This window comes from Oncorhynchus keta, chromosome 1, assembly GCF_023373465.1.
Source record: "Oncorhynchus keta strain PuntledgeMale-10-30-2019 chromosome 1, Oket_V2, whole genome shotgun sequence".
Lineage (NCBI taxonomy): Eukaryota > Metazoa > Chordata > Actinopteri > Salmoniformes > Salmonidae > Oncorhynchus > Oncorhynchus keta.
The window spans coordinates 97,833,014-97,842,732 of record NC_068421.1 but is presented as its reverse complement, the minus strand read 5'-3'; positions in this window follow the sequence as shown (position 1 = coordinate 97,842,732).

Sequence of the window (9,719 nt, the reverse complement as noted above, 5' to 3'; positions counted from 1 at the left end):
ATTGTCCTGCTAAGGGTGAATTTGTCTCCCAGTGTCTGTTGGAAAGCAGACTGAAGCACATTTTCCTCTCGGATTTTGCCAGTGTTTAGCTCTATTCCATTTATTTGTATCCTGAAATAACATCATAGTCCTTGCACGTGACAAGCATACCCATAACATGATTCAGCCACCACCATGCTTGAAACATGGAGAGTGGTACTCAGTGATATGTTGATTAGCTCCAAACGGAACGCTTTGTACTCAGGACAAAAAGTTCATTTCTTTGCCACATTTTGCATTTTAACTTTAGTGCCTTATTGCAAACAGGATGCATGTTTTCTACAGGCTTCCTTTTCACTCGGTCAATTGGTTTAGTTTAGTATTGTGGAGTAACTACAATGTTGTTGATTCATACTAAGTTTTCTACTATCACGGCCAATTGTGTTAAAGACACCATTGGCTTCATGGTGAAATTTCTGAGCAGTTTCCTTCCTCTCCAGCAACTGAGTTTGGAAGGACACCTGTATCTTTGTAGTGACTGGGTGTATTGATACACCATCCAAAGTGTAACTAATAACTGCACCATGCTCATAGATATTCAATATCTGCTCTTCTTTTACCCATCTACCAACAGGTGCCTGCCTTTGCGAGGCATTGGAAAACCTCCCTGGTCTTTGTGGTTGAATCTGTTTGAAATTGACTGCTCGACTGAGGAACCTTACAATTGTCTGTATGTGAAATTGTATGAGAAACATAAGCATATTGTTAGGTATTACTGTTGGAGCTAGAAACACAAGCATATTGTCAGGTATTACTGTTGGAGCTAGAAACACAAGCATATTGTTAGGTATTACAGTTGGAGCTAGAAACACAAGCATATTGCTAGGTATTACTGTTGGAGCTAGAAACACAAGCATATTGTTAGGTATTACTGTTGGAGCTAGAAACACAAGCATATTGTTAGGTATTACTGTTGGAGCTAGAAACACAAGCATATTGTTAGGTATTACTGTACTGTTGGAGCTAGAAACACAAGCATATTGTTAGGTATTACTGTTGGAGCTAGAAACACAAGCATATTGTTAGGTATTACTGTTGGAGCTAGAAACACAAGCATATTGTTAGGTATTACTGTACTGTTGGAGCTAGAAACACAAGCATATTGTTAGGTATTACTGTTGGAGCTAGAAACACAAGCATATTGTTAGGTATTACTGTACTGTTGGAGCTAGAAACACAAGCATATTGTTAGGTATTACTGTACTGTTGGAGCTAGAAACACAAGCATATTGTTAGGTATTACTGTACTGTTGGAGCTAGAAACACAAGCATATTGTTAGGTATTACTGTTGGAGCTAGAAACACAAGCATATTGTTAGGTATTACTGTACTGTTGGAGCTAGAAACACAAGCATATTGTTAGGTATTACTGTTGGAGCTAGAAACACAAGCATATTGTTAGGTATTACTGTTGGAGCTAGAAACACAAGCATATTGGTCTGTTGAGGTATTACTGTTGGAGCTAGAAACACAAGCATATTGTTAGGTATTACTGTACTGTTGGAGCTAGAAACACAAGCATATTACTAGGTATTACTGTTGGAGCTAGAAACACAAGCATATTGTTAGGTATTACTGTTGGAGCTAGAAACACAAGCATATTGTTAGGTATTACTGTACTGTTGGAGCTAGAAACACAAGCATATTGTTAGGTATTACTGTTGTTGGAGCTAGAAACACAAGCATATTGTTAGGTATTACTGTACTGTTGGATCTAGAAACATAAGCATATTACTAGGTATTACTGTTGGAGCTAGAAACACAAGCATATTGTTATGTATTACTGTACTGTTGGAGCTAGAAACACAAGCATATTGTTAGGTATTACTGTTGGAGCTAGAAACACAAGCATATTGTTAGGTATTACTGTTGGAGCTAGAAACACAAGCATATTGTCAGGTATTACTGTTGGAGCTAGAAACACAAGCATATTGTTAGGTATTACTGTTGGAGCTAGAATCACCAAGCATATTGCTAGGTATTACTGTTGGAGCTAGAAACACAAGCATATTGTTAGGTATTACTGTTGGAGCTAGAAACACAAGCATATTGTTAGGTATTACTGTACTGTTGGAGCTAGAAACATAAGCATATTAATAGGTATTACTGTTGGAGCTAGAAACACAAGCATATTGTTAGGTATTACTGTACTGTTGGAGCTAGAAACATAAGCATATTACTAGGTATTACTGTTGGAGCTAGAAACACAAGCATATTGTTAGGTATTACTGTTGGAGCTAGAAACACAAGCATATTGTTAGGTATTACTCTACTGTTGGAGCTAGAAACACAAGCATATTGTTAGGTATTACTGTTGGAGCTAGAAACACAAGCATATTGTTAGGTATTACTCTACTGTTGGAGCTAGAAACACAAGCATATTGTTAGGTATTACTGTTGGAGTTAGAAACACAAGCATATTGCTAGGTATTACTCTACTGTTGGAGCTAGAAACACAAGCATATTGCTAGGTATTACTGTACTGTTGGAGCTAGAAGCACAAGCATATTGTTAGGTATTACTGTACTGTTGGATCTAGAAACATAAGCATATTACTAGGTATTACTGTTGGAGCTAGAAACACAAGCATATTGTTAGGTATTACTGTTGGAGCTAGAAACACAAGCATATTGTTAGGTATTACTGTTGGAGCTAGAAACACAAGCATATTGTCAGGTATTACTGTTGTTGGAGCTAGAAACACAAGCATATTGTTAGGTATTACTGTTGGAGCTAGAAACACAAGCATATTGTTAGGTATTACTGTTGGAGCTAGAAACACAAGCATATTGTTAGGTATTACTGTTGGAGCTAGAAACACAAGCATATTGTTAGGTATTACTGTTGGAGCTAGAAACACAAGCATATTGTTAGGTATTACTGTACTGTTGGAGCTAGAAACATAAGCATATTACTGGTATTACTGTTGGAGCTAGAAACACAAGCATATTGTTAGGTATTACTGTTGGAGCTAGAAACACAAGCATATTGCTCGGTATTACTGTACTGTTGGAGCTAGAAACACAAGCATATTGTTAGGTATTACTGTTGGAGCTAGAAACACAAGCATATTGTTAGGTATTACTGTTGGAGCTAGAAACACAAGCATATTGTCAGGTATTACTGTTGGAGCTAGAAACACAAGCATATTGCTCGGTATTACTGTACTGTTGGAGCTAGAAACACAAGCATATTGTTAGGTATTACTGTTGGAGCTAGAAACACAAGCATATTGTTAGGTATTACTGTACTGTTGGAGCTAGAAACATAAGCATATTACTAGGTATTACTGTTGGAGCTAGAAACACAAGCATATTGTTAGGTATTATTACTGTTGGAGCTAGAAACACAAGCATATTGTTAGGTATTACTGTTGGAGCTAGAAACACAAGCATATTGTTAGGTATTACTGTTGGAGCTAGAAACACAAGCATATTGTCAGGTATTACTGTTGGAGCTAGAAACACAAGCATATTGTTTGGTATTACTGTTGGAGCTAGAAACACAAGCATATTGTTAGGTATTACTGTACTGTTGGAGCTAGAAACACAAGCATATTGCTCGGTATTATTGTACTGTTGGAGCTAGAAACACAAGCATATTGTTAGGTATTACTGTTGGAGCTAGAAACACAAGCATATTGTTAGGTATTACTGTACTGTTGGAGCTAGAAACACAAGCATATTGCTCGGTATTACTGTACTGTTGGAGCTAGAAACACAAGCATATTGTTAGGTATTACTGTTGGAGCTAGAAACACAAGCATATTGTTAGGTATTACTGTACTGTTGGAGCTAGAAACATAAGCATATTACTAGGTATTACTGTTGGAGCTAGAAACACAAGCATATTGTTAGGTATTACTGTTGGAGCTAGAAACACAAGCATATTGTTAGGTATTACTGTTGGAGCTAGAAACACAAGCATATTGTTAGGTATTACTGTACTGTTGGAGCTAGAAACACAAGCATATTGTCAGGTATTACTGTTGGAGCTAGAAACACAAGCATATTGTTTGGTATTACTGTTGGAGCTAGAAACACAAGCATATTGTTAGGTATTACTGTACTGTTGGAGCTAGAAACACAAGCATATTGCTCGGTATTATTGTACTGTTGGAGCTAGAAACACAAGCATATTGTTAGGTATTACTGTTGGAGCTAGAAACACAAGCATATTTGTCACGTTCTGACCTTTATTTTCTGTGTTTTGTGTTTAGTTAGTATGGTCAGGGCGTGAGTTGGGTGGGCAGTCTATGTTTGTTTGTCTAGGTTTTGGGAATTTCTATGTTTCGGCCTAGTATGGTTCTCAATCAGAGGCAGGTGTCATTAGTTGTCTCTGATTGAGAATCATACTTAGGTGGCCTGGGTTTCACTGTGTGTTTGTGGGTGATTGTTTCCTGTCTCTGTGTGTGCACCAGATAGGACTGTAATTTGAGTTTTCACATTTTTTTGTTTTGTTAGTTTGTTCATGTGTACCTGATAGCATTAAAAAGTACCATGGAAAATTACCACGCCGCGTATTGGTCCTCTGATCCGTTTCGCCTCCTCTTCGGAAGAAGAGGAGGAAACTCGTTACAGAATCACCCACCACAATCGGACCAAGCGGCGTGGTAAAGGACAGCGACGACAGCAGCAGCAGCATCAACAACAGAGGCCACCATCACAGGACTCCTGGACATGGGAGCAGATATTGAACGGAGAGGGACCCTGGGCACGGGCTGGGGAAATCGCAGCCCCAAAGCAGAGCTGGAGGCAGCGAAAGCTGATCGGCGGCAATATGAGGAGCCAGCACGGCAGTGCGACAGGTACGAGAGGCAGCCCCAAATTTTTTTTTGGGGGGGGGGGGGCACACGAGGTGTGGTACTAAGCCAGGTAGCAGACCTGAGCTCACTCCTCGTGCTTATTATGAGCAGCGCATTACTGGTCAGGCACCGTGTTATGCGGTTGAGCGCACGGTGTCGCCAGTGCGTGTCCATAGCCCGGTGCGCTATAGGGCAGCCCCCCGAGAGTGCCATGCGAGTGTGGGCATTGAGCCAGGGCGTATGGTGCCTGCTCAGCGGGTCTGGTCGCCGGTACGCAGTCTTGGTCCAGGTTATCCTGCGCCGGCTCTGCGTGCTGTGTCTCCGGGCGCTGGGAGGGTGCAGTGCGTCCTCTGCCTGCGCTCCGCTCGTACCGGGCAACTGTGGGAGTGGAGCCTAGGGGAGAGGTGCGTGTAGTAAGCACTAGATCTCCCGTGCTTACCCACAGCCCGGTTCAACCTGTGCCTGCACTCTTGAGGGTCCGGGCTCGAGTAGTTGTCCAGCCTGGGGAAGTGGTGCCAAGGTTGCGCACCAGAGCTCCAGTGCTCCCCACAGCCCGGTCTTTCAGGCTCCTCCTAACACCAAGCCTCCTGAAAGTCTCCCCAGCCTGGTAGTTCCTGTGGCAGCCCCACGCACCAGGCTGTCTCTCAGTCTCCTCCCTGCAGGTGCTCCCGCCTGTCCGGCGCCGCTGCCGGAGCGTTCCGCCTGTCCGGCGCCGCTGCCGGAGCCTCCCGCCTGTCCGGCCGCTGCCGGAGCCTCCCGCCTGTCCGGCGCCGCTGCCGGAGCCTCCCGCCTGTCCGGCGCCGCTGCCGGAGCCTCCCGCCTGTCCGGCGCCACTGTCCCGCCTGTCCGGCGCCGCTGCCGGAGCCTCCCGCCTGTCCGGCGCCGCTGCTGGAGCGTCCCCGCCTGTCCGGCGCCGCTGCCTCCTGTAGCAGCTCCACGCACCAGGCTGTCTCTCTGTCTCCTCTCTGCAGGTGCTCCCGCCTGTCCGGCGCCGCTGCCGGAGCCTCCCGCCTGTCCGGCGCCGCTGCCGGAGCCTCCCGCCTGTCCGGCGCCGCTGCCGGAGCCTCCCGCCTGTCCGGCGCCGCTGCCGGAGCCCCCGCCTGTCCGGAGCCTCCCGCCTGTCCGGCGCCGCTGCCGGAGCCTCAAGCCTGTCCGGCGCCGCTGCCGGAGCCTCCCGCCTGTCCGGCGCTGCTGCCGGAGCCTCCCGCCTGTCCGGCGCTGCTGCCGGAGCGTCCCGCCTGTCCGGCGCAGCTGTTGGAGCGTCCCGCCTGTCTGGCGCCGCTGCCGGAGCGTCCCGCCTGTCTGGCGCCGCTGCCGGAGCGTCCCTCCTGTCCGGCGCCGCTGCCGGAGCCTCCCGCCTGTCCGGCGCCGCTGCCAGAGCGTCCCGCCTGTCCGGCGCGCTGCCGGAGCCCCTCAGCCCAGAGGCGCCAGAGCCCCTCAGCCCAGAGGCGCCAGAGCCCCTCAGCTCAGAGGCGCCAGAGCCCCTCAGCCCAGAGGCGCCAGAGCCCCTCAGCCCAGAGGCGCCAGAGCCCTCAGCCCAGAGGCGCCAGAGCCCCTCAGCCCAGAGGCGCCAGGCGCCAGAGCCCCTCAGCCCAGAAGCGCCAGAGCCCCTGTCCCTCTGTCCAGAGCCCCTGTCCCTCTGTCCAGAGCTTCTGCCCCTCTGTCCCGAGCTGCCCCTCTGTCCAGTGGGGTCATTGAGAGGGGTTGCCATGGTGAGAAAGCCACGGAGGCGGACAAAGACAATGGTGAAGTGGGGTCCGCGTCCCCGCGCCAGAACCGCCACCGCGGACAGATGCCCACCCAGACCCTCCCCTATAGGTCAAGGTTTTGCGGCCGGAGTCCGCACCTTTGGGGGTACTGTCACGTTCTGACCTTTATTTTCTGTGTTTTGTGTTTAGTTAGTATGGTCAGGGCGTGAGTTGGGTGGGCAGTCTATGTTTGTTTGTCTAGGTTTTGGGAATTTCTATGTATTCGGCCTAGTATGGTTCTCAATCAGAGGCAGGTGTCATTAGTTGTCTCTGATTGAGAATCATACTTAGGTGGCCTGGGTTTCACTGTGTGTTTGTGGGTGATTGTTTCCTGTCTCTGTGTGTGCACCAGATAGGACTGTAATTTGAGTTTTCACATTTTTTTGTTTTGTTAGTTTGTTCATGTGTACCTGATAGCATTAAAAAGTACCATGGAAAATTACCACGCCGCGTATTGGTCCTCTGATCCGTTTCGCCTCTCTCTTCGGAAGAAGAGGAGGAAACACAACAATATTGTTAGGTATTACTGTACTGTTGGAGCTAGAAACACAAGCATATTGTTAGGTATTACTGTTGGAGCTAGAAACACAAGCATATTGTTAGGTATTACTGTTGGAGCTAGAAACACAAGCATATTGTCAGGTATTACTGTTGGAGCTAGAAACACAAGCATATTGCTAGGTATTACTGTACTGTTGGATCTAGAAACATAAGCATATTACTAGGTATTACTGTTGGAGCTAGAAACACAAGCATATTGTTAGGTATTACTGTTGGAGCTAGAAACACAAGCATATTGTTAGGTATTACTGTACTGTTGTATCTAGAAACATAAGCATATTACTAGGTATTACTGTTGGAGCTAGAAACACAAGCATATTGTTAGGTATTACTGTTGGAGCTAGAAACACAAGCATATTGCTAGGTATTACTGTACTGTTGGATCTAGAAACATAAGCATATTGCTAGGTATTACTGTTGGAGCTAGAAACACAAGCATATTGCTCGGTATTACTGTACTGTTGGAGCTAGAAACACAAGCATATTGTTAGGTATTACTGTTGGAGCTTGAAACACAAGCATATTGCTAGGTATTACTGTACTGTTGGATCTAGAAACATAAGCATATTACTAGGTATTACTGTTGGAGCTAGAAACACAAGCATATTGTTAGGTATTACTGTACTGTTGGAGCTAGAAACACAAGCATATTGCTAGGTATTACTGTTGGAGCTAGAAACACAAGCATATTGCTAGGTATTACTGTTGGAGCTAGAAACACAAGCATATTGTTAGGTATTACTGTTGGAGCTAGAAACACAAGCATATTACTAGGTATTACTGTTGGAGCTAGAAACACAAGCATATTGCTAGGTATTACTGTTCTGTTGGAGCTAGAAACATAAGCATATTACTAGGTATTACTGTTGGAGCTAGAAACACAAGCATATTGTTAGGTATTACTGTTGGAGCTAGAAACACAAGCATATTGTTAGGTATTACTGTTGGAGCTAGAAACACAAGCATATTGTTAGGTATTACTGTACTGTTGGAGCTAGAAACACAAGCATATTGTTAGGTATTACTGTTGGAGCTAGAAACACAAGCATATTGTTAGGTATTACTGTACTGTTGGAGCTAGAAACACAAGCATATTGTTAGGTATTACTGTTGGAGCTAGAAACACAAGCATATTGTTAGGTATTACTGTACTGTTGGAGCTAGAAACATAAGCATATTACTAGGTATTACTGTTGGAGCTAGAAACACAAGCATATTGTTAGGTATTACTGTTGGAGCTAGAAACACAAGCATATTGTTAGGTATTACTGTTGGAGCTAGAAACACAAGCATATTGCTAGGTATTACTGTTGGAGCTAGAAACACAAGCATATTACTAGGTATTACTGTACTGTTGGAGCTAGAAACACAAGCATATTGTTAGGTATTACTGTTGGAGCTAGAAACACAAGCATATTGTTAGGTATTACTGTACTGTTGGAGCTAGAAACACAAGCATATTGTTAGGTATTACTGTACTGTTGGAGCTAGAAACACAAGCATATTGTTAGGTATTACTGTTGGAGCTAGAAACACAAGCATATTGTTAGGTATTACTGTTGGAGCTAGAAACACAAGCATATTGTTAGGTATTACTGTTGGAGCTAGAAACACAAGCATATTGTTAGGTATTACTGTACTGTTGGAGCTAGAAACACAAGCATATTGTTAGGTATTACTGTACTGTTGGAGCTAGAAACACAAGCATATTGTTAGGTATTACTGTTGGAGCTAGAAACACAAGCATATTGTTAGGTATTACTGTTGGAGCTAGAAACACAAGCATATTGTTAGGTATTACTGTTGGAGCTAGAAACACAAGCATATTGCTAGGTATTACTGTTGGAGCTAGAAACACAAGCATATTGTTAGGTATTACTGTTGGAGCTAGAAACACAAGCATATTGTTAGGTATTACTGTTGGAGCTAGAAACACAAGCATATTGCTAGGTATTACTGTTGGAGCTAGAAACACAAGCATATTGTCAGGTATTACTGTTGGAGCTAGAAACACAAACATATTGCTAGGTATTACTGTTGGAGCTAGAAACACAAGAATATTGCTAGGTATTACTGTACTGTTGGAGCTAGAAACACAAGCATATTGCTAGGTATTACTGTACTGTTGGAGCTAGAAACACAAGCATATTGCTAGGTATTACTGTTGGAGCTAGAAACACAAGCATATTGTTAGGTATTACTGTACTGTTGGAGCTAGAAACACAAGCATATTGTTAGGTATTACTGTTGGAGCTAGAAACACAAGCATATTGCTAGGTATTACTGTACTGTTGGAGCTAGAAACACAAGCATATTGCTAGGTATTACTGTTGGAGCTAGAAACACAAGCATATTGTTAGGTATTACTGTACTGTTGGAGCTAGAAACACAAGCATATTGTTAGGTATTACTGTTGGAGCTAGAAACACAAGAATATTGCTAGGTATTACTGTACTGTTGGAGCTAGAAACACAAGCATATTGCTAGGTATTACTGTTGGAGCTAGAAACACAAGCATATTGTTAGGTATTACTGTACTGTTGGAGCTAGAAACACAAGCATATTGC